The sequence below is a fragment of the Protopterus annectens genome, chromosome 5.part0 (assembly GCF_019279795.1).
Source record: "Protopterus annectens isolate FY-2018-M chromosome 5.part0, PAN1.0, whole genome shotgun sequence".
Lineage (NCBI taxonomy): Eukaryota > Metazoa > Chordata > Ceratodontiformes > Protopteridae > Protopterus > Protopterus annectens.
The window spans coordinates 727,854,800-727,880,790 of record NC_056735.1 but is presented as its reverse complement, the minus strand read 5'-3'; the positions used below and the strand labels follow the sequence as shown (position 1 = coordinate 727,880,790).

Here is a 25,991-nt window from a genome sequence, read left to right as displayed (position 1 = left end):
TTGCACAGATTAAAGGTCAGTGTTTATTTTGCTTGAATTACTTATTCCAATCACTTTTGTATTATGTCACAAAAAGAAGTGTGTATTAATATAAAGAATATTAAAGAATATCCTGTGTACTTTGACTGCTCTTCCCTGCATCAACCATGATAGCCATCAGACATTTAGAAGTCAGTTTTGGCTTGCTAGATATCATACTGGTGGGGGGAGGGGTGAAAAAGGCTTGACCTAGTACATTTTTTGGACAGCATTATTCATCAAGACTACTGTAAGCCTAGAAAGTCAAATATAAAACAACATGGGGTTTTCTTATCACATTCTACAAATAGTGCAAAGGTTTTATCGTTGCTCAGTACAGCCAGTGACTAAACCATTTTTGTTGCCTTTATAAAGTACAGTTGTGTAAGTATTTATAACAACAGTGATGTCCTACTGATTACTGTTGCAGTATTCCAAACTGTTGGTTTATCTCATCAAATAACCTAGACATCTGACTGGGGTACCAAAGCCAAAACGTTCCACAGAGCCATATGTCTTGACATATGACCTAAACTTGTGGGTGTAAGGGTACATAAGAGGACGTATGAGCCCATATCCTCAGACTATCTCCAAGCCAGATGCCTGTAGACATCTGAGGATACTAGAGTAACTGGTCAGCTATGTGGGGAGAAGTCAGAAAAAGGCTCCCCATCGGTACATAACAAAAAAGGAAGGAAGACACAAAGGTGGAGGAAGCTAGGGTGGGAAAGAATATGGCAACAGTGATCAACAGGACATCTAATGCTATGGTAAGTTCTTACACAACTGTACAACATCCTTTCTTAGATCACCTTTCGAGTATTCCAAACTGCTGGGTGATTCCCCAAAGCTTATGAAGAAAGAAGGGTGGTTGGATGAGAAACAATAGAGCTGTCCCATACCCTGAGAGAACTGACTTGGCAGACACAGCTCTGGATTTAGAAAACCATCCACTATGAAATGTTTGGTAAAGGTATGCACAGAAGGCCAAGTACCTGCTTCTAGGATTGTTCTAGAGTCATTCCCCTTATAGAAGGCTCCAGATGAAGCCACTGTCCTAATGGAATGTGCCTTTTCTAGGGAAGACAAGGATTTGCCATAATGAGTATAGCAAAAGGTAATGGATTTAGAGATCCAGTTAGCAATAGTTTGTTTTGAAATGGGTTATCTTGTATGGAATTCTGGAAAAAGACAACAGATGGTCCAACTTGTGGATATCTTTAGTTTTGTCCAGGTAGAATCTGAGTTGTCTATGCACATCAAAAGAATGTAGAATCCTTTCTCCCTTGTTTTGTGGATTAGTGAAGAAGAGCAGATTTGTGGCCTGACTGAGAGACAGTTAATTAACCATTTTAGAGGGACAGGCCTCAAAAACACTCTATACTTTTGGAAAATAAGGAAGGGAGGGAAGCTGCCATAAGGACCTGTAGCTCAGAGTCTCATCTGGCCAAGGTGAGAGCTACCAGAAAAATGGTCTTCCAAGTACAGAATTTGAGAGATGCAGAGGCAGCTGGTTTAAGAGAAGGAAACAGTAACATTTTCCAGCACAAATTTGAGGTCCCAAATGGGCAGGATAGCTTTCCTTGAAGGTTTCAGGTGGAGTACACCTTTCAAAAACTGTTTTAGGATAGGATCCAGAGATAAGCAAGCAAATATGACTGAAATGTATCCCTTAATAGAGGATTTCAACAGCTTATGGACCTAACAGAGGACATTTAGGTTATTAGCCTGTACTGGATCCTGACTTTTAGACACTAAATAGCAAATCATTTCCTTTTAGCTATGCAAGATTTCCTGGTAGTAGGTTTTCTTGCCTTCTGGAGAACTTTAAGCACGTCCTCAGAAAACTGTTGACTAAAAGGTATCAGAATACTATCATCCATAATGTCAGGTTGAAAGATGACAGGTTTGAATAAAGGAGTGAAGCCTTCTTTTGTGTGAGCAAGTCCATTGTGGAGGGAATCTTCTGGACCCATAGACTTTGGATAGTTGGAAGAGAGGGGGGGGACAAATGCTACCATGGCCATCAGGGAGCCACCAGTAAAATCTTTGGGTATTCCCCTTGCATCTTTAATACCTTGGGGGAAGAGGAGATGGAGGGAAGACATATAAGAAACTCCCTTTCCAAGGAAAAGACATTGCATCCACTGTCCAAGTTTGAGGACACTGAGTCCGGTGTAAAACAGCATAAAGTAGTTTGTTGTCAGTGGAGGAAAATAGATCTATCTGTGGCACCTCCTACTTGTGGAGTATGTCTAAGAATATTTTCCTTTTAAGCATCCATTCGTGGGACTCTTCCCTTGATCTGCTTAGAAAGTTTGTCAGGACATTGTCCTGTGAGGGAATGTAAACAGCTTGGAGAGAGACAGGCTTGCTTTTATGTCCTGTTCCCATGCAAAAAGAGCCAATCTGAACAGCTGCACATGACCATTGTGTTGTATGTTGTGAACACTTTTAAGGGGTGTGGTTTCCAAGAATGACAGAAACCCTGTACAGCCTATACTAGTGTCCTCATCTCTTTCCAACTAATGTGCTCTGATCTTAAATTTGTTGACCATTGTCCCTGTACTCTCAGGTTGTACTTCCATGCTCTCCATGCATCATCTCATGCATCTGTGTGCAGGTCCTGTTGCAGGGCCTTCAGTTTGAAAGGTAGACCTGGGTTGGGCTTTATCTGTTGACATCTACCACAGGACCTCCTTTAGGCAGGAAAGGAGAAATATCTATGTGCCCAGAGGATAAAAGTGTTGAGACAAGGTAGCATCCCTCTCAACCGTCCAGATTTTTGCAGAATGTCCAGGTTTTTGGCTCATATTTTTGGTCTGTTCCTCATAAAATTTGTGCTTTTCTGGAAAATCACTGGGATGATCTGAGGATTGAAGCCACTAAATAATGACATACATTTGGGATTCAGACTTCAAATCCTTTGGAAAATGTATATTAAAACAAATCCTGCCACTCTAGCAACTTTCTAAGTTCATAAAAGCAATATTTAAAATATGTCGCTATTTTTGGGCCTTTGTCCCCCCATTTCTTGTACTAAGAGGTTGAGAGGTATGCAAGGTAGATGTCAGGTACCACTGGATCTTACTCATGTGGAGGGCATGGCAAAAGGAGACCATGGGTATGGCTGCTAACAACCCGGTGCTCTGAGGATCTCCCTTGCAATACCTGCCTAAAGAGGAAGAAGAGACAGGAAGGAAGGAACTAGTTAGGCTTTGCACTTTATCTAGTGGTAGAAAAGCCTGCATGAGTTTGGTGTCTAGTCTGCAGCCCAAGAAAATCAGGTCCTGGGTTACTTTCATTGTGGACTTCTTTAGGTTGGTTGTGAATCCCAGGTCCTGAAGTAAGAACAAGGGGAACTTGAGATGAGACAAGAGTAGCTGCTGGGAAGATGTCTGTAAAAACTGGTCATCCAAATCAGGGATCCGGATATTCCTTTGAGTCCTGCAGTAAGCTGTGACTGGGACAAGACACTTTGTGAAGACTCTGGAGGATGTAGAAAGTCCAAAAGGCAAACCAGGAAACAGAAAGTATGATGTCAGTAGAAAAAAACTCAAGACATTTCATACAACCAAGGTGAACAGGAATGTGGAGATAGGCATCCTTTAGGTCCATAGAGATCTGAAAGGCATGTGGAAGAATGAATGGTAGCAGAGTTTGTAGGGAGAACATCTTGAAAGATGCAATACAGAGCAAAGAGGTGGGAGGGAGGTGAGGTCCAGTATTGGTATCCACTGTCCTTTAATTGGGACAAGGAATAGCGTGGAATAGAACCTTTTCCCACATATTGAGGAGGCATCAGTTCTATTGTGCCTTGATTGAGCAAGGTTTGAATGATGAGGGAGAGTAGCAGTACCTGATTGCCGGGAGGAGAAAGAGGAAGTGAGAGATGCCAATGAACTGAGGAACTTTTTTCTACGTCATTCTGCACTCATTTTAAATGACTGAAAGGATCCATTTGTCTGAAGTGGACAGCCAGTTGTTAAGGATGAGGTGAATCTTCTGAATAGGGGTAGGGATGAACCAAGGTAGAGAGAGTAATACAGGGTAATCAGGCAGACTTGTTCTCCCAGATCTTGAGTTCATATCTGGTTTGTCTTGGAATCTTTTCCTAGGGATTTTCTTGGCCTTATGATAAGGTCTAGTCTCTCTGCTAGTGAAGGAAGTGGACTTTGCAGGGCAGTTCCTTCTGTATCTGGGCACAGAAGCAATAAAGATCTGTTTACAGTCCTTTATAATTTTACCATGTTCTTGTAATGGTTTGAAAAGGCTAGCCAAACTCCAGACCAAACAAAAGGTCCTTGTTTACAGGAGAGTTAAGAGTTTAGTCTTAATATCCTCTGGGAGGGGTTGAAAATTTAACCATGTATACCTAATCACAGAACCTGTAGCTGCTGTCCTGGGCGAAGCTTCAACTGCATCATAGTTGCATTTTATGCTGTGGCTAGCCACTTAGGAAGCCTGGGCCACCATACATAATACCTGTTGTTTACTGCCTGGTTCCACGGGGAGGACAATGTTTTATTTGAAATTGCTCAGAGTAGATAATAAGTATTTAGTTACTAAGGTCTGACAATTCAGAGCCTTAAGACAGAGTGGAAAGTATATAAACTTTTTTCCTCCAATCTATCCTTTGCCCCTCTGTCTTTATTTGAAGGAAGAGCACTGACAGCAAGAAGTAGCTTTGAGAACTTGTCAGTAGACACTGAAATACATAAAGGTTTCCCAAAGGGGTTTTGTATGGAAATGTCAAGTACTAATGTACCTTGTAAAACCTATCAAGCCTTTTAGAGGCTGATGGCTAAGAGTTAGATGCAGTGGAAGTGGATGTAAAGACATCAAGGAAAGCCTCCAGAACAGGTGGTACAGGGGCAGGAGCAGAGGTGCCTATTTCCAAGTTGATATAGTATCTCTGCTGCACCTCAGAAATCTGCTTTGATTCCCATTCAAATGCTTCAACATATTAACAATAGTTTCTTCAAATGAAGCTTCTTCGATGGGAAAACAGGAGAAAGGGAGTCTTCATCATCACAGGCCACCTGGCCTGAAAAGTGGATCTAGGATGAATATGCCAAGGAGTGATAATTCAAGTCTGACTCATCCTCTTCATCCTCAGAAGAAGAAGTGAAATGTCTCCTGGGGAGTGGTAGGAGAAAAAGTAGTAGGGATAGGTCCTGCAAAGTATGGTGGCCTGAATGTCATTATGGCCTTAAAAAGATCCTGTGAGAAATCCATCCAATCCCTTTCCTTGGACATCTGAGGGGGAAAAATGTTTTAAATTTTTTTTGTTTCTTTTTCTTAGGTGCAATGTCCACTTTAACTAAAAGCTGAGGCTCCGACCCCTGATGAATCTCAGACAACAACCCGGGAATTTCTCTCTGATGAGGATCTCTGGTATGGGTTTGGGTCCTTTGGAAATTATTAAGCAGGGATCCCCTTCTCATATGTCATTGGTAACCTCAGTCAATTCAGACATGCAAACCTTGAACTCCATCCCGGCCTCAAGCAGGGTTGCTATAGCAGGTGTCTAAGTAGGTGTCAGGCATAGCGTGGGTTCCAAAACCTCTGTGGGTAAGGTTTAGTCTGATTGGTCAGCTGTGATATCAGACCTACACCTCTTAAACTTTTTCTTTTGAATGGATGGGATGTCAGGTGTAGAAAGATACATCATCTCTACTTGGGCAAGGCACTGCATTTCCAAGTAGGAGTTGAGAGATGAAAGTTATGTTCTTAAGGCCTTTGGGATAGATTGTGAAATTTTTACAGTCATGTTCTGCTCTTACACAGAAAATGGCAGTAAGAGTGCAGTCCTTGTAGGGAATCTGCCTACCACGATCACACTTTCCCCTCCTAGCTGACATCTAATAGAGCAACAAACAGCAATGCAACTGTGAAAAATTAAGGAAGGTTCTCTAATGGGACACATGTGTAAACCAGCTAAGGCCAGTGGTACTAATGACCAGGAGTAAAGCAGACCGATGAGACCTGCATTTTGACTGGTGGTGAGATAGTCTGAGGATTTACATTCATACGAAGGCTTATGTACCCTTATGCCCATGGGTATAGGTCATATGTCAGACATATGTTTCTATGGATAGTTTTGGCTTTGGTACCCCAGCCAGATATCCAGGTTACTTGGTGACATAACCCAACAATTTGAAATACTGGAGCAGTGATCTAAAGAAGGACATCTAGTAATCTGCATGAACCATAATTTTGCGACCTTGCATGTAAATGATCATATCCTCAAAGTGGTTTGACATTCCTGTCATACTGTCAGAAAACTATATTAACACAATACCTATAAAACATCCTCAGACTGGGAGCCAAGCATGAAAGAAAAAGAAAAGATGAACCTTAAATTTATTGAAAAAGAAGGAAAATAGTAACATTTATACAGAAATTCCTACTCTTTTATTGGCCTGAAGTTACAAAAAACACTTGTGTTTTTGCAATTAATACTCAGAACTGATAGTGACAGTTAAGTTAATATTTTGCATATGATGCCATATAGCATAGATTCATACACTGTTCCTAGGCTAACAACCCAGGGGGGCTTTTCTAAGCCTAGCCAAGTTTTTCTGAAAGCATAATGTTGTCTTGTATCCAAATAGGACATTGAGGTCCAAGCATTTATGAGCTATTTCTGTCCATAAGGGACATGGGTGCAAATTTCCTATTCCCAATCTGCTTGCCTAGGTTGCGCTTAAACTGGGTAATAAACAAACTCAGTTTCACATGTATGGGAAGCCCATTCCACAGGATGGGCAGCCTCTGGGACACATCCGTGTCTCTCCAGCATGTTCTGTTTAAGTCACAGACAAAATTCAGGTCCCTAGACCTTTGTTTCTGGTACTGTTTGGCAATCTGTAGGAGACTGGGTGGAGGGAAAGGGCTTTAAGGTGCTCTGCATAAGCAGTTTTTTTATGCCTTATGTTCTTTTTGCAAGGAATCTTTGAGGTCGCTCTAGTTGCTGCAAATGCCTGGTCAGGTACATACCAAACCTAGCACTGTACTCTATGATTGGTCTGATAAAGGCGGAGTACAGTGGGATAATGACCTCTTTGGACTTAGATGCCACTCTCTTACTTATAAGTTGCACAACATAAAAGGATTTCCTCACCACTGTGGCCACAAGGTAAAGTTACTGTTTATGTGTGTACCCATGTCCCTGACCACTGGGTCAACTCTTAGGGGTGTACTATGAATGTGGTAATTAGGCAGGATAGCCAACTTTCCAAAGGGTATAATTATGCATTTCTTAGCATTAAGTTTAAGACCATGGATTGGCACAATTTGTTAGTCAGAGATAGACCTTCTTGAAGAATGCTAGTGTATGCGGGGGATGATAACCCCCAGCTTGCAATCATCTGCAAACTTAGTCAGCCATAAACGTTCAACATTTGCTTCCACTTCAGAGAAACAGATGAGAAAAAGGAGTGGGTCCTATACCAAGCTCTGGAGGACTCCTCTAGTAATTGGCCTCTTGGTGGAGGTGGCCTCACTTATTTTGACATCCTGGGTCCTATCAGTGTGCTGGCTATCCAGTGGGTGATAAAAGAGTTTACACCTAAATTAGTAAGCTTGCCTATAATGCCTGAGTAGGGTAGTGCATCAAAAGCCTTGGCCAGGTCAAGGTAAGCTATGTACACAGTCTTGCCTTCAACCAATGCTTTGGTGATCCACTCAAAAAAGTCCACCAGATTTAATTGGCATGACCTTCCTTTAACAAAGTCGAACTATGATAGGTCCAGCATTTGCAGGTTACCTATGTCCTCGTTTATCATGTCCATGATGATTCTTTCCATGGCCTTACATATGAGGCTGGTAAGACTTATGGGCCTGCAGTTATTCGTATCAGTGGTTGGAACTTCTTTGTGCAGGGGAATGACTGTAGCCATTTTTCATTCCTTGGGCACAAAAGCTGACTGAATGCTCCAGTTGAAGAGTTATTCAGGTGGACCAGACAGGTCATATTTCATGCTATTTATTAAACATTCCAGGATGTTATTGTGGCCCATCAATGCAGTGCTTTGGACTTGGAAAGTGCATTGATGACCTGTTCCCTAGTAATGGTTGGGGGGATTGTGTTATGTTGTAATACCTTTGGAGTATCAGGAGGGGAGATGGGGGAGAAATTTGAGCTGGACCTGTCAGCCAAAAGGTTAGCAATGGCCTCCGGTTCAGTGTGAGTGATGAAACTTACAATAAGTTCTGCACATTGTTGCGCATTTCCCCTGAGGTTACACACATAGCTGTAGAAAGATTTGTGGTTGTCCTTTGTCTGAGAAGCTATTCTTTCTTCAAATTTAGCCTCTGAAGTATTAATGAACAGTCTTAGCTGCCTGGTCAGACTGGTCAGAGGGTTTTTAGCATGTATGGCTTTACCCCTCCTACGCTTAGCTAACATTTTTTTTCTTTTGTTGTATAAGCGATTAATATTGTGATTCCACCATAGTGGCTTGTTTTTTGAGTTTGTTTTATTTTTAATACGAGCGGGTACAGCTCCCCCTATAAAGCTATCAATATGGCTGGACAGACATTTTGTAAATAGCTCCATGTATTCTATGGTGTTTACTGGGTTTGGGGGTGTGCCTGGAATTTAGCCAAGGTGTTGCTTAGTACAGAGAGGTTAGCCTTGGAATAGTTCCTAAAAGTTTTTGGTTTTACTGGATCCCCAGATTTAATTTTTATTTCAGGTAACACTGCTATATGGTCAGATCTAAAGAGTGAAGATATTACATTGGGTGAGGAACACTGACCCCTCCTCCCCATGATTGTGAGTACAAGGTCAAGGATGTTTGTACCCCTGTTAGGAGAATGGACCAACTGTTCAAGGATGTTGGTATTAACAAAGTTTAGGAATCACTGGGCTTCTGCATTGGAAGTGGTGGAGGATTCCCATTCTATAGAGGGGTAGTGGAGATCCCCCATGAATATCATATTGAGTTGAACATTGAGGGACTCTAGTACATTGAGATAGATAGTACGGGTTTCCAGGGATGTGGAGGGGGACTTATATGTTGCAAGGATATGGTATGACTCCCTGTTTATGGCGAGTTGCACATGTATGAGTTCCAGTGGGTCATACAATTTAACTAGTCTGGATGTGAGATTGGCCTTCATATATATTGACACTCCTCCACCATTAGTTTCCTCCTGTGCAGTAGCTGGTCTAAAGGTGTGAAAGGCATTATAACCTTGTATTGCTGTGGGTACTCTCAGCAACTTTAAACCATGTCTCCAAACTACACAGATGTCTACACTCTCCAGGGAGAGGAAGGTGTGCAGGGAGTGGAGTTTTTTGTTAAGACTTCTAGTACTGAGCAGTACCACCTTCAGATATTCCTTCATAGGTCCTGTTAAGTCAGTAGGTTTATCAGTTTGGCATTGCCTAAAAAAGGCACTATGGGGGTGGAAGAGGTCTTTGCCAATATCTGAAAGCCTATAGAGGATAAGTGCAGACCATTTCTAGCAGAGCAGCATGGTCTGACAACTGTGTCCTCCCAGGCTGTCAAATATTGTACACCCCTGGACTGACACCAGAAGCTAAACCAATTGTTAAAACCAATCATTTTCTGTTGGTAACTTGGCATCATCCTTGGAGAAGACAGTACGTTGCTCAGTACTAGGCTCATACCTGCCTGAGACACAATCAGCGAGCTCCATCATGTCTCGTTTCATATATTCAAGGGAGGTACGGCTCAGGTCATTAACACCTATATGGACTATGACAGAGTCATACTGGTATCTGTGGTTCAATGACCTGAGTGCCTGGGTGACTTGACAGATCTTAGCCCTGTAAAGGCAGCTAACCGTGACTTTCTCTTTGCTCAGTCTGGTGGGAGGGACATCAGTGTGCCTCAATATATAATAAACCAATATCCAGGAAATTTGGCTGTGTACTGATTTGACTTAACAGCTTAGCAGTGGAGGCATTAGATACAGTGTTACTTTGTGTAGCTGTGGGTGGCGTTTTAACGGAGTGTTTACGTTAAAGCTGAGGATGCTTTCTTTGATTGTGCTGTGCAGGTCTTAAGTGTTTTAGGAAGGTTACCTGTAAGTGACACAATATAAGAAGTGTTGTGTGTAGGGTCTTTACCGTGTACAGCAGGTGTAATGCAAGTGTCACTGACAACCTAGACAACTATAGGATTAGTTTTGGTTGTATGACAGAGTTTTACCTACAGTGTTAAAAAGTATTTACAGCTCTCGCCTATATTATCTGTTTTATTAAGAATACAATGGTTGCCACTGTACATCAGGCAATTGCTACAATGCCTCAGAATACCCATCTCAACCAGAATGGACACAGAGAGAGTTGGAAGTCCATATCCATAGCCACTGATCTACTAGGGAGGAGTGAGGAAAGCTTAAATATTGAGCAAGTCACTAAGACAAACAACTTGATGAGCAACACTCAGCTGTGAGCAAACTAGTAGGTAAAAAAATCTGTCTAGACACTAATACCACAAAAGTGCAGAGCACAGACCAGAACAAAGACACTTAGAATAGCAGGCACAATAAGCCTTCACCAGCAATTCCCACCTTAAAAGGGTGAAGGCTACCCTCTCCTCCCACAAAAGTATAGACTACAAACCTTCCTAATGTAAAATAACTGGTTTGGAGCCCAAGTGCTTAAACCAGAACTAAGACACTTTTAGAAAAACAGGCACAATAAGCCTTCATCAACAATTCCCAGCTCAGAAGGGTGGAGGCTACTCTTTCCTCCCACAAGAGTGTAGACCACAAACCTTCTTAATGTAAAAAAACTGGCCTGAAGCCCAAGCCCTTAAACCAGAACTAATACAATTTTAGAATAACAGACAAGATAAACCTTCAACCAGCAATTCCCAACTTAGAAAGGTGTAACCTACCTCTCTTGCCACAAGAGTGTAGACCTTAAACCATCCATATGTAAGAGAACTAGTTTGAAGCCCAAGTACTTAAATCAAAGTTAAGAGGCTTAGAATAACCGTTACAATTTAATCAGGCTACTAACAAGCAATAATAAATGCAGCAGATTAAACGTATATAACTGAAGACTTAAGAACAAGTAGCAAAAAGCCAAATAAAGTAATAAAGTAGAAAGAAGTACAGATGCAGTAAAAGCAGCTGAATAACATGCAATTTTTGGGGTCTATATTAGAAACCTGAAAGACGAATTAACCGAATACGAATTTGAGAATGCCAAATGTGATACCGGAAGCAACAGCGCCATACAGATAAGGTAAACCCAACTCAAAAAACCTAAACTAAAACACTTTTCTAAACGTTTTTGCGGGGGGACAAGCCCCCCTGCACCTCCCACACCCCCCTACTTAAATATACCAACTCCGAGACCGCACTACAGTGGGGAAAAGGATTTATTTCTTCATTCCCACGATCACCCTGCTGGCAGAGGAAATATGTTCGGCATTCTCACTTTCGCCATTTACGTTGTTCGCTCATTTCGTACAAAGACCTTTATGTGTCGATGTAAATGTATTTGGTTAATTCATCTTTCAGGTTTCTAATATAGACCCAATTTTTTTAAGTTAAGTGGGAAGGGAAAAGACAGAAGATAAAGTTTAAGAGACTAAGGGGGTGGGCCTTCTCAGCTGATCTCTTAGTACTCAGTAGAATGAGCTAATGAGATGGGACAGGGAGGAGTGTCCAAAAATCAGATTTAATAGCACAGGTGGGCAACTCAAAAGCCACCAGTTTAACAGTATAACAGCAGTAGGACAGGTGGGGAAAAATCAAATGCAGACAGTGATCATAAATAGGCAGAGAACAGCAAGTTAAACAAGCACTACAGCTAAAATAAAGATGCCTCTAAATATTTCTAGTTAAATGAGGAATGCTATTTTTCAGCTCCCCCACTAATTAGTGGGATGTTATTCCCTGTCTGCAAATAAATACTTTTCTAACTTTCTTAACTGACCCTAACCAAGACCACTTAAAACTCCAAAAAAACAAAATCCTTAAAACAAAACAAAACACAATATAAGAAAAAGATAAAAAATAGAAGTAACCAAACCTTAAATTAATAATTTCAATTCAAAATCAAATGCAGACAGAGATCAGCAATAGTCAGGAAGAGAACAGCAAGTCATTTACCATTCTGACATTAATGTGACTGCTCCTATTAAGATTCTAGTCACTGGTTACTTGTTCAAGGTATGCATCTTCAAAATTTCAAAGTATGGCAGAAACAGAGAAACAGACTTATCCACATCTGTTATCTATTTGTATTCTCAAACACAGAAACATCAAATCAATTTTATCCAAATTGCTCAAAATCGCTCTATCATGCAAATTAGTTATACCAAATTCTTCGTTGAAATATTTGCTGTAACAATAGTTAGAAGACTTCCTATGAGACTGAGAAGACAGCAGTTTTATGTTCACCAAAAAAGATTACAGCATCCCCATTTTGGAAAGTTTTCTTCCTGGAAATGTACACACAAAACATTTCCTCTTCCTTGCAGAATTGGAAAAATGCAATAAGGACACTGTATACACTCGGAGATATAATTTAATGATTAGAACTGACTGGCAGCATTTTTTAAGGATTTTAAGATACTGATAGATTTTTCACTTAAATTTCACCGTACAATTCAGAAACTTCCTCGCCACTTGTACTGCAGATAAGTCAATTTCCAAAAAGGTAAGAAAAAGTGATTCATAGATATCTGGCCGCAGTGAGAAAGACCTCAGTACTGGTTCATTAGGATGTTTCTGAACTGCACTCTAGCTAACACTAGTGTTGTCAGACTTGATTATGGCAGTGTTCTCCCTAGCCTCCCATGCATAGACATGGCAAAGTCACCTCCCAAACTGGCACACACACGAGCACACAAACATGCATTCAAAAACGCACGCACACATGCACTCATACACACACGAACTCACGCACACGCATTCACCTACTGACAAAAAAGCCCCCCTATATTTGATCAGTGATGGAAACACCACTTCATCATTTTATCTGAACTTACCTTCACTGTACCTGCTTCCACAGACGTAAATAGGTGAATCCTATCTATTGACAGCATTCCCTTTTTACTCCAACAGTGAAATGTTATGTTCCTGACTGATTCTCTGAATTGCTTGGCTGCCTAAATCAGGAGTGGCACTTCTGAGGTACAGTACATAGCTAATTAGTATTAGCTGCTCCCCAGTGTTGATGTGTTAGCATGCAGCTCAACCATTAAGACCAACATTTATGCTGAGATCTCTGCCACTGGGAAATGTCAGTGGTAGGGCAGTTGTAAGATTATTAGTGGCTTAACATGAGTGGGAAAACAGCCATGTTAAGGCTTGCCACTTGCAGTAAGCTTTTCTGAATCCCAGCCCAAGTTATTTGCCTAAGCGTTACGGTCAAATAAGATGCAGTTAACTAAGATTTAAAGTCTTAGTCAATGCTCCAACTCCCTCTTGTATCAATTAAGACCAGCTGCTTGTTTGATATCTCACAGTTGCTGTTCATAAAACAATAACCAAAAAGGGATGTTATGCAACAGTTGTTTGTCGGAACAAAAATAATAGCATAAACATGAGATTAAAATAGACATCCATAAATTACAAACTTTGGAGTAAAATGTATTGCCAGAGAGTATGATAAAGACTCAGTGATGTGATTTATGTCAGTCTGACTTCATGACCATTGAAATTTTAGGAATGAAATGCCACTCTTTGTATATGTTGTAAAAGGTTAATAAGGTTTTTATTAGATAAATTAACAAGTGTTTAAAATATTTCTGATTTTCCTTAAACAATATTGTGATCAATACAGTGAATTGTCATATTTAAGTTCTTTACTTTTGTTTTTGAAATGCTAAAATTTTTTTCCAGAAAACTGACTGTTCCTATAAATGTTAAGTGGGTAACCTACTGCTGGATGAAAATTGAATTTTTTTTGAGGTCACTGATCTTCTTAGTTATGAATTTCTACGGTTTCTCAAGCTGTGTGATATCCTTAGACAAATCCAGTAAAAATTATATTCAATAATGGGTCTGATAATGCATAAGGAAAGGGGACTTAAGACTTCTTTGGATCTAGTGGAGATACTTTTGGAAATTAGGTGAAACAAAAAAAAGGCTTTCCGAAATAATGTGGACACATGATGGTCAAATGATAAGGAATTATTTACAGGAGTGCCTAGATCACTCATAACCATGTCTTATTGAAGGGGTGTCATCTTCTGTGTGGTAAGTGAAACTGTTTTGTTTACCAAAATGAACTATGCTACATTTTTATATATAATTTGAGCCATTGTCCTGGCACAAATTTTGGACATTGTCTAACCTATGTTGGAGCAATTGTGAGTCATTTGAAGATCAAGTAACAATACTCAACTTACAGCTGTCTGAGAACTTGAGTGCTGGCCTCTGGGTTTGCAAAATATATGCCAAACAGAAGAAGGCCTAAAACTGAGCTCTGTGGTATACCATGGGTAATTCTTTCAGAAGAGGCACCTGTGACTCCAGTCATATCAGTTCAGAAACCAGCTAACTATCCACCATGACATATGAATTTATATATAGAATTACAAGCCTACCAATAATGCCTGCATGGGGAATAGTGTCAAAGCCCTTGGCTAAGTCTAGATATGCTGTACTGCGTTACCACTATCCACTGCTTCAGTTACTTTTTCAAAATAAATTAATGAGGTTAAAGTGCCACAACCTTTTTGACAAAGCCGAAATGATGAAGGTCCAGGGTTAAGATATTTTCAATATCCAGATTAATAAAGTGTACCATAGTATTACATAAGAAGCTAGTGACACTAATGGTTCCATAGTTACCAGGGTCCATGTTTGGGCCACTCTTTTGTAATGGCATTGAAATGGCTGTTTTCCAGGCTTCAGCAATGTAACCATTGGAAAGGCTTAGATTAAAGACATTAAGTAGGGATTCAGAAAGGCCATAGTTGGCACTGATAATCAGGCAATCTGGTATTTTATCAGGGTATTCATTGTTTTTGAAAGTGTGGAGAGAAGTTGCTCCACAGTAATTAAAGGAGGTAGCTGGGATTGTGAAACCTGTGGAATAGCTATACATGTGGGTGGACCAAATTTGGAACTAAGTTTGTTACTTAAGATATGAGCTATTTCCTTTGAGTCAGAGAGTTTACTATTATTGAAGACTAGCACTTGACATTGTTAGGTGTTTTTTCTTACTTTCCGGAAGTAGTTAAAAGAAAGATTTCCAGTTATTTTTTGGTTTCTGTGGCTATTTTAAGTTCATACTCAGCTGGCTGGAGCGCCTTCTGTGTGGAGTTTGCATGTCCTCCCCGCGGTCAAGTGGCGTTCGAATGACATGCGTAAATGGGCATGCCTTCATTGAAGGTTGGGCGTCGAGCTGGCACCTCGGCACCGTAAAAATCTACTGCCAATCATTAGCGGATGGGAGTTCCGCTGTGACGACCCTTAACCGGGAAAAGCCGAAAGAAGAAGAACAACAACTCAGCTTTGAGTTCCAAATGGTTCTCCTAAGCTCTTTGTTAGTTTGCTTAAGTGTGCTCTTAAGGCAGGTAGAAAGAGACCTCTCATAAGGTTTAAGCAGTTTCTTTCTCTTGTTATATAATGTACACATGTATTCCACTACAGTGGTTTGTTTTTAAATGTCTCTACATTTGGTGCAGACAGAGATTGTCTTATCAATATAACTGCTTAAGTAGGAGTAGAAGTCAGGTATATGTAGCAGCCTTAGCAAAGAGATTCTCCAGATGATGGTTACAGCAGAATTCATTTAGGTCATCAAGTAACTACAGAAGGCTTGCTTTTGAAAGGTCCCTAAACACAGAGCTATTTAAAGGTGAAGTATCACCAGTATTAAAGGAAAATGTCACTAAATTATGGTCTGATTTAACAAGGCATGATGATACATAAGGAGGTGTGCAAGAAGTGGCCATACTTGTGAGGACTAGATCAAGGACATTGGGGCCTCTAGTAGGAGGGTTAGCTATTTGTGAAAGAGAGTTAGCAGTTAAAACGTCAAGGAAAAACAAGACGTACTGACCACTGGCAATGTAGGTCAGAGTTACTGATGTACAGATGACTTCCCCTAGTAGAAAGGTCTTGGGTTTAATGGGAATTTCAGCTAATGTATTAAGGTACCTACTGCGCTCAGAACAGGACGAACAGGGTGGTCTCTACCTAGCTATGAAATGGTAACTAGTCTTGTTTGTGGTGATTTGGACTTCTAGGATTTCAAATGTGGTATTCCAAGGAGCCTGAAGTGAGGTGATCCTGAGACTCCCACACAACTGCCAGTAGGTCTGAAGACAAGAAAGACATTGTACCCAGGAACAGAATTAATGCTTTTACTGTTCTGAAATCATGTTTCTGTAACTTCAAACTGCAGGACAACCTCACATTCAGGCATTTTTTTTGTTAACACTACTGATATTAAGTAGAGCCACATTAATATGTTCCAAATTATAATTTACTAGGCTGGAATGACTATCAGATGGGGTCTTCCAAAAAATGATACTATGGAAGTAGCAAAGGTTTAGCCACAATGCGAAAGCCTTGAAAAGAGTGGTGCAAACAACCCTGGCAGAGCAAGAAGGCGTGTCAGCCATCTCATCATAAGTTGGCACATACTGGATCCTGCTAGAATAACACCAGCTACATAACCAATTATTAAACCAATTCTCTTTTCTTTGTATCATTGTTCCGTGTGATAAAAATACTACTCAAGACCATTGACTTTCCTACCGCAGACACATGCATAGTATAGATGGAGGGACCTAAGAGCCCATCTTACATCCCAAATCCAGACTCAGAAAAGACATCTAAGTGTCACCCTATTCTTACCAGCCTGGTGAGATTACTGTCCTTATACCTTACAATTGTGTCACCCATTACTAAAATATTACCATAGTCTGATGCAGTCTCAGTGGGCCAAAAGGGCTTGGAGTCTGCACCATTGCACCTCAAAGAGGAATGTGTATTGACTGTTGGTTTGAAGGGTTAAGGTGGGTATATTACTGTGTGAATTAATGTCTGAGATTCCTTAGTCTTTAGCCTGGGAGGCAGTGTTCTCTTAACAATTTCAGTGTAAGCTGGTTTAGCAGAAGTACTTTGTGCTGTATAAGTATGCTGTGCTTACTGAATGTGTTCTGAGGTGAGAAAGCCTCCAAGTTAAGTAAATACTTAACATCTCTCATATTCTGGACCATTGTGAGGTAGCAATAAAGAATTTTAGGTAATCGTGAGGCATTTAGTACACTGCCTATCAGACTGGCAACAGAAGGAGAAACATCTGGCTGAGATTCCCTACTGGCCAGTGCAGATGAAAGCATATAGGATAGGTTAATAATTTAATTTTGGTCTAAGACAGAAGAAAATAATTGACTGGGCTAGAAAACAGTGATAAACTAGGATATAGCTAAAGGATAAATTAATGAGCTGTGAAAACTGTATTTAGTCACAAGTAGTAAAAAGAAATGTAGAAGTGACAGACTACATAGAATCAAGTAAGGAAGTCAGTAACCATTGCAAATTTAACCAAACAGCTTTACCCAATTGGCTAATGTAGTCCCTAGGTAACCAGTAAAAACAATGAACAATAGGTTGCCATCTCAGTGGATCCGGATGCAATAACTGTAACTGTGAAAAATAATCTAAATGAGTAGTTTCTAATGCAGTAACAGTACAGCAATCAGCCAAGTAATAAAGGTGCATCACAAAGGTGACCTTGTACTTTCCTGTGTAGCTTTAATGCAACCCTGTTCTCAGTATTCATAAACAAATTTCCTGCTGACCTTTCCACCATAAAATTATACTGCATGTAGACGATATCCTGCTTCATGAAGCAGGACTCAGCTGTGATGACTTGCAAAAGCAATTACAGCATTACTTTCCTCAACTTTGGCATTCAGTCTAAGCTAATAAACTATTAGCATATCTCTCAAAAAACAGTAAAATTATATTTGGAAATCATTATTGTCTGCACACTCTAAAAGACCTGTGCATCAATAAACCTTTAAAAAGCTGAGAATTCATATTGATTAAATTTTCTTCTCACACCAAACAGCAAAGAATAGATCTATGGAATCATAAGGTTACCTTCAAACCCATACCCTTACCTTACCTTCAAAGCCATACTTCATACCTGTAATGCATACAAACCTTTAATAAAAATATGCTTTGTCCTGAACTGGAATATACAATACCAGACCAGTTATAGCACTTTGTAACAGTCCTACAATTACAACATTCCAAAAAGCAGAAAACGTGCCATCTCTAGGACCAGGGTACCCACCACTGCCACCTACTGACCAGTGCAAGCAACTTCCCATTACAGTATAAGCCATATATATTTTTATAATTATGCCATGCAAGCTCACTAATAATGATTTCTATCTATAAGCAAGCAAACTCCTTTATTTTAGGAAATCATAACACACGCATACATAAGGCCACAATTTTCCATCGATACTAAAACACATGCCTTCTCTAAAATAGGATCAGCTTTGTAGACTGCCATGCCCTTTAATATGTAGGCACAACAATCCCGTCCGTTTCAAAAATCTTTACATGAATACCTACAAACCTGTACAAAATATACCTGCTTACACAAAGACAGTCCCTCAATCAGTGTTCTTCCCTTGTTTATCCTTTTTTACTACATATCAGATATTGGTTTACCAGTTTTAACCTTTCTACCCTTTTACTCATCCTTCTTTTGTTCTCTATTCTACCACCTTGCTTACTTCCAGCATTTCTACTCACCCGTACCACTCTCTTATTCATTATTCCTTTTCTCCCCACAACACGACTCCCTTAATAAACTGTTAGCTTTAGTCTTTCCATGCTTTTTAATATACACTAAAATACTACGCTGTAAGTTACTGGTTATGGTAAGGCACGGTGCTCGACCAAATATTATAAACCCAAACTTTGTAATACACACACATGTATGTATAGTTAGCATGCACTTGCTGTCAAATGCAAGCTGGAACAAAATGTGCAACTTCAAATACTGCTTTTACTGAACTGTTGTGGTAGATGGATGTGGGTAGTAATGCCAAAACTTTTAGATGTACCGAAAGTTTTGGCAACAGGGCTGAGAGATGTATGTGCAAGTGTTTACAGGTTAGGGTTAGTGTAATGGCCATGAAAGGGGATGGATTTGTGTTGTACCTGTGCACTTATATGTGCACTTGTGTGTGCCTGTGTGTATGTGCATGTGCTTGTGTGTGTGTGTGCGTGTGTATCTATGTGTCAATGAAAATTAATAAAATTTATTGTGGCAAACCCAACAGACACAAAAGCAAACCGGTTTCGGCTAGAAAATATAGCCTTCTTCAGTGCATCAAAGTTATCAAACAGACATACATTTCCACATATTTTATATACCCAAAATCATGGAGACTTATAAACAACCAATAATCAGTTCCAAACAAAATTAACTTAACTCATTCAGGCCAGGTTCAAATAGAGCTCCTAGCCTGATAATCCAAGATGATTCCTTGTGGTTTAGTATGGAATGCCATCCAGCTTTACATGACCTATTTCTTTGAATTTTATCTATAACAACAAAAGTGAATTTTGAAGTTGTGTGTGTTAGAGCGTGTTTATAAAGGGCATTGGAAACCCTTTTGTTTCTAATGTCACTTAAATGTTCACTGATTCTATGTCTGAGGGGTCTGGACGTTTGTCCAACATAAAAAAAGGAGTAGAAGTAAGAAGCTAAATCGACAATCCACCTGCAGTTTCCAAAACATCTTATATCATAAACTTTTGGTGTGTTGCTGCTAGTGAATTCCTTAATTTGAGATATATGTGCACATGCACTGCAATGTCCACAAGCAACACATCCTAATAAAATTATCACCAGATAAAGTTCTCTGTTGACTGGTAGATGTAGTGTAATGTTTATAATGGGTTAGATGTGAATTAATAGTTCTTCCTGTATGGTAAGAAAATACACATCTTGAACTAAGCAGTTCACCCAATTCGTCATGGTCTAGCAAAATGTCCCAGTGGTTGTTGATAATATTTTTAAATCTGTAGGTGTTACTTCCAAAAGTAGTGACTAACCTGACGAGTTGTGAAGTGTGTGTACTGGCCTCATTAGTTCTGTCTTTATATTGTAATAGTTGACATCTGTCTTGTTTGTCAACCTGATTTTGTGCCCTTGAAATATAGTCCTGACAATAATCCCTCATGAGAAATCTGTTAGTTAGATCATTTTGGCAGGCTTTAAGGGTTTGCTCAGAGGAACATATACATTTAATACATAAATATTGGGACTTCGGAATATTGTTGATAATGTGGCAAGGGTGATGGCTGGAGGCATGTAACAGAGTGTTATACTCTGGAAATTTCCTATATACATGTGTTTCCAGTGTATGGTCCACCTGCTTAGTTATAATCACATCCAGAAATATTATTTGTTGATATTCAATATGAAGAATAAATTGAATACCCCACTTGTTTTCATTAAGGTATTGTATAAATTCTTCCACACCATCCAACAATCGTCTAAGTAACATCTCCAGATATCTAACTGATCCAAAAATAGATTATGACTGGAATCATATATCAGTTGTTCCTCCAAAAAACACATAAACAAATCGGCTTAAAAGGGAGCAAAAGATGCTCCCATCGCCGTACCACGAACCTGCCAATATGACCTCCTATGAAAGTAAAAAACATTTTTTGACAACACGTGTTCAGTTAAACACACGAAGTATGTTAAACCCTGTAGTGTATAATTCCAATTTTTCAAGCCAAAATTGAATGGCCTGTAGACCTGCCCAGTGTAGAATGCTGGTATATAGGGAGGTGACATCAAGTATACACAAATACCACGCAGGATCCAGTTGTGTATCTTGAATAATATTAAGAAATTGAGTGGTATCTTTTATTCTAGACCTAATTATAGGTAGCAAAGGTTGCAAAAATTCAGTCAACATAGAACTTTATCTGGTGATATATTATTAGGATGTGTTGCTTGTGGACACTGCAGTGCATGTGCACATGTATCTCAAACTAAGGAATTCACTAGCAGCAACACACCAAAAGTTTATGATATAAGATGTTTTGGAAACTGCAAGAGTAATTGGATCGTCTATTTGGCTACTTGCTTCTGCTCCTCTTTTTATGTTGGACAAACGTCCAGACCCCTCAGACATAGAATCAGTGAACATTTAAGTGACATTAGAAACAAAAGGGTTTCCAATGCCCTTTATAAACACACTCTAACACACACAACTGCAAAATTCGCTTTCATTGTTATAGATAAAATTCAAAGAAATAGATCATGTAAAGCTGGATGGCATTCCATACTAAACCACAAGGAGTCATCTTGGATTATCAGGCTAGGAGCTCTATTTAAACCTGGCCTGAATGAGTTAAGTTAATTTTGGTTGGAACCAATTACTGGTTGTTTCTAATTAAGTCTCCATGATTTTGTGTATATAAAATATGTAGAAATGTATGTGTCTTTGATAACTTTGATGCACTGAAGAAGGCTATATTTTCTAGCTGAAACTGGGTTGCTTTTGTGTCTATTGGGTTTGCCACAATAAATTTTATTAATTATCATCTTCCCCTTTTGCTGGATCTTTTTTGGATTTATATTCATATTGGTTTGACCCGTGCACTCTGTCTTCCCTGCGTGCATTTGGTTTTTCCTGTTGATATATCTATGTGCTTACAAGTGTATGAGTCAATGATAAACGTAATGATGCTGTTAGGGAAAGGGCAGCAGTAGGGTTAAGGTAGGGCTACGGTAGTAGGTATCAGTGAGGTGGTGTCGATAGGCAGAGAATACAGCAAAAAAAAAACAAAAACAGAAGGTTAATGGAAAATGAACAACAAGACAAAACTGGGGACACCAACAGTAGACTCCACTGTTGTCCAGAGAGCTCCACTCCTCCAATATTATATACCTGTATTTAGATGGGGGTAGCCAAAGGTTAAAAATTACCTCTGGGAAGGTGGTACTATAAAGACAGGTAAGAAGGAGAGCCTTTGGCACCCTAAGTGTAAAATCAGAAGCAGGCTCTTTTGCAATTATCCTTATTTTTAGCAAGAATTCTCTTCTGATAATATACATCACTTTCATAAGTCAATCAATCTGAAGATGACAGTAGAAGTACTGCGTAAGCTTCCTCCCAGTACGTCTTCCCATCCTGGAACAAATGAAAGTGAAAGCAGTTACAAATAATGGATTCCTACAAGTTTAAGAGGCTGCTTCCTAATACATCTCTCAATAGATGCTAAAAAGTAATGTACAAAGTTCCGGTACCCCAATACTATTCAGACTCTACATTTATGGACGTCAAAATGATGCACGGTCCAGTCCTCCAGCATGGAGCCATCTTCAACCAGCCTCAAAGCTGAGACAGCTTCCATTCAAAGTGATAATCACACACTCACTTGAGCTGACATCATGTACTGAATAAGAATCAGAAACTGGATACCCTTATCCTATTTATTCAGGTCTGTGACTTCAAGCCAAACACCAGAAAAACTTGGAGATCAACTAATCTTACTTTCTAATAATCAAGGAGGATCGTGACTGTAACAAGCGGGTAGAACAACATTCAGACTAAAACTGATCTGATCATTTCAGCCTTTTGGTATGGAATGATCCACACCCCTGTCTTCTATGAAACATGACCATGTTTTATGCAACTCTTACTTTTTGGACTACAGTTGCCCACCGAAGTACTCAAAAATCAAACAAAGGGCACTGTCGACTGAAATTTAAATATATCTTTAAGCAAATCAGAAAGGTGGGTATCCATAGAGACATACAGAGTGCTTGTATCATATCAGGGTTTTACTTACAACTGGGCAACATAGCAAAAAACAGACAACATACTCAATTCCTACTAAAACCATTTCTAGGTCAGGCTCAGGGAATAGAATACAAGACTGTCTGAAAACAAAAAATTAAAAATGTGAAGGATTGAAGACCCCTACCCTTACCTACAGAAAAGAGTATGAGTAACGTAGCCTTCACAGGCTCCACTGCCAAAGTAAACAGCAAAGTGCCAGAGATCAAACCTGGGGACTTCCACCCCACAAAACATAACCTGGTGAAGTACTAGAACTAGCCTTAATACAGAAAACTGAGTAAGCATAAATCTTTTCTACTTGACCACCTTAATAATGACCTCTGGGAGCCCAACTCTGTCTTAACATCTTAAAAAGATACCCCCAAGAGATTATGTCAAATGTTTTTATGTATTTATATTAAATATTAATGTCTGTAAAATTATGTTTTTTGCTTTAGGAATGGCTCCTTAAACCCTCCTCACAATATATTCAATATAACTTCAAGGAAGAAATCCAGTCTGATGTGGGGGCCAACAAACTCCTCAAACAGTATGGTCAACTAGACTACAAGGCCACAGAAATCTTACTGTCAGCACTTAAAACTGAAATGGACCTGTAACTATGTGAGGTGGGATACTTCTCCAGATTACACATCACAGAACCATATGCATACATCTGAGACAGCAAAGGCAGCTGCCTCTCTTTAAATTAAAAGTTTGACAACTCCAGCAAACGATCTGTTATTCTCTACTTCAGCAAACAATCTGTTATTCTCTACTTCAGCAAACAATCTGTTATTATCTAAAGAAGGAAGCAGTAATCCCCTGTGAGCAGCTTACAGGGCAGCATCCTACTCTCTCTTCCTATAACACACTGTCTGAGAATGGGAGCATCAACTCTTCTGCAGCATCTGCAGGTGATGACAGCACAGCAACCTACCTAACCTGCTAACAGACCAACAACTGACATGTACAACATTTTCACAAAACAGGCTCCCCACATTCACAAATTCTATGACAAGGGAAGAAAAAAGGGGGAAAACACCCTAACAGCAGATGTAAACACAAATCCCCTTGACCAGATAGTCAATACACCAAACAGGGGTGCAACCATACTGGATCTGGTCCTCATTAATATGGGAGAGTGCTGCACACCCCCTATCATAATGCCTTCCCTGGTAAGGTCAGACCACAGAATGGTCTCCTTTAAAGTAAAAATAAAACCTGGATCCCAGCTAAACCTGAAATATTCAGGAAAGTACAGTTGTGTACACTTACCATAAATGTAGATGTTTGAGTGTATTCACTGTTGCAGTCATCACACTTGGGTTATCTGCCTGCAGGTAGCCCTCAGTCGGCCAGAATACCAGAGACTTAGTATTTCTGCGTCGGATGCTGTCATTCCAGGACTATCGTCAGGTCGTAAGGAGTACAAAAACAGGTAGCCGATGCCATTATATCAGTTTTCTTTGCCCAAAATGTCAAGAGCTCCCCAAATAGGGAACTCGGTTATGGTGGGGAAAACACCACCAGTAAAAAGTAAATACCAATACCCCAGAATGGGTTAGTAATACCCACAGATAGGAGAGAGAGAGAGAAAACCAGGAGGTTGGAGGGAGGGAAACCAGGACTACAACAGTGAATATACTCGAACATCCACATTTATGGTAAGTGTACACAACTGTACTATGTTTTTCATGTTTCACTGTTACAGTCATCACACTTGGGTAGATTCCCAAAGCTGAAGAAGGGTGGAGACAGTCAAGAAGAGTTAGGGCTGGCTAGTATGCCTTGCAAGACTGCTGTAGCAACTCCTGCCCTGGATTTGGAAAAGATAGGCAGGTGTAATGCTTGCTGAAGGTGTGTACAGAACTCCAGGTAGCAGCCTCCAGGATGTCCCTGGTAGGGACTTCCCTGAGAAATGCTGTAGAGGTAGATGTTGCCCTAGTGGAATGTGCTCTGGACCCCCTGAGGGGTTGGTTTCCCATGGTGCTTGTAGCAGAAATGGATGCAGTGTGCTATCTATTTGGAAATAGTTTGTTTTGAAATGGCCTTGCCCTCTGCCCCTGTTGCAAAGCTGACTAGTAACTGGTCAGATTTTCTGAAGGGCTTAGTCCTATCAAGGTAGAATCTGAGTTGCATGTGCACGTCCAAGGAGTGCAGGATCCTTTCCCCCCTTATTTTGAGGATTAGGGAAGAAGGTTGGCAAATGGTTGGATTGATTGAGAACCACTTTAGGCATAAAGGAAGGTTCAGTCCTGAGGGAAACCCTGTCAGCATGGAAAATAATGAAGGGTTCCACAGCCATCAGTGCTTGTAGCTCAGACACTCTTCTAGCTGAAGTGATAACTAGAAGCAAGGCTGTTTTTCAAGAGAGGAATTTTAACTCTGCTGATGCAGCAGGTTCAAAGGGGGGAAGCGTGAGCTTTTCCAGTACAAAGTTAAGGTCCCAAGCAGGGGTGGGTGCTCTCCTTGGTGGCCTTAAGTTGTTTGCCCCTCTCAGGAACTGTTTGAAAAGAGTGTGCGAGAAGAGAGGTGGCTCAGTGTTGTAATGAGCAGAAAAGGCTGAGGCATGTATCTTAAAGGAGGAGAAGGACAGGCCTTTGTGGAGTAGATCTGCTTAGTAATCCAGGATAAGAAGCAGAGAGGGCAGTGTTGTGTCCTCCCCTTTAGATCGAATCCATGAGCAGAACCTTTTCCACTTACTAGCATAGGATTTTCTTGTACTGGGTTTTCTGGCTTCAAGAATGACGTCCAACACCTGGTTTGCTTAAGGTCACTGGGGAGAATTCAAGGAATAAGCTAGGCTACACGATTTAGGGTTTGCAGTTGTGTATGCAGAATCTGTCCCTCTGCTGAGAGAGGAGGGTTGGATTCTGATGTAGGTGCCAGGGTGGCACCGATATCAGGCTTCGCAGGAGTGGGTACCAGTGCTGGCGTGGCCAGTCCAGAGCAATCAGAATTGTCCTTGGTTTGTCCTGTTTTATCTTGAGTAATACTCTTGAAAGGTAGGGCAGAGGGGGAAAGGCATAGATTGAGAGATTTACCCACTGAAAAGAAAGGGCATCCACTTTCCAGGCCCTGCTGTGAGGATTCCTGGTGCAGAATTTGCTGAGATGGTGGTTGCAGGGGGAGGCAAAGAGATCCACCTCTGGGGTCCCCCATTTCTGGATCAGAAGT

General features: G+C 40.3%; 1 protein-coding gene across 2 annotated transcripts in view; it reads right to left on the bottom strand.

Moving 5' to 3' along the window:
* The window catches only part of WWC3 (WWC family member 3), a 1,641,181-nt gene that overhangs the window by 902,985 nt on the left and 712,205 nt on the right, over window positions 1–25,991 (bottom strand). The gene's annotated exons all lie outside the window — the stretch shown is intronic.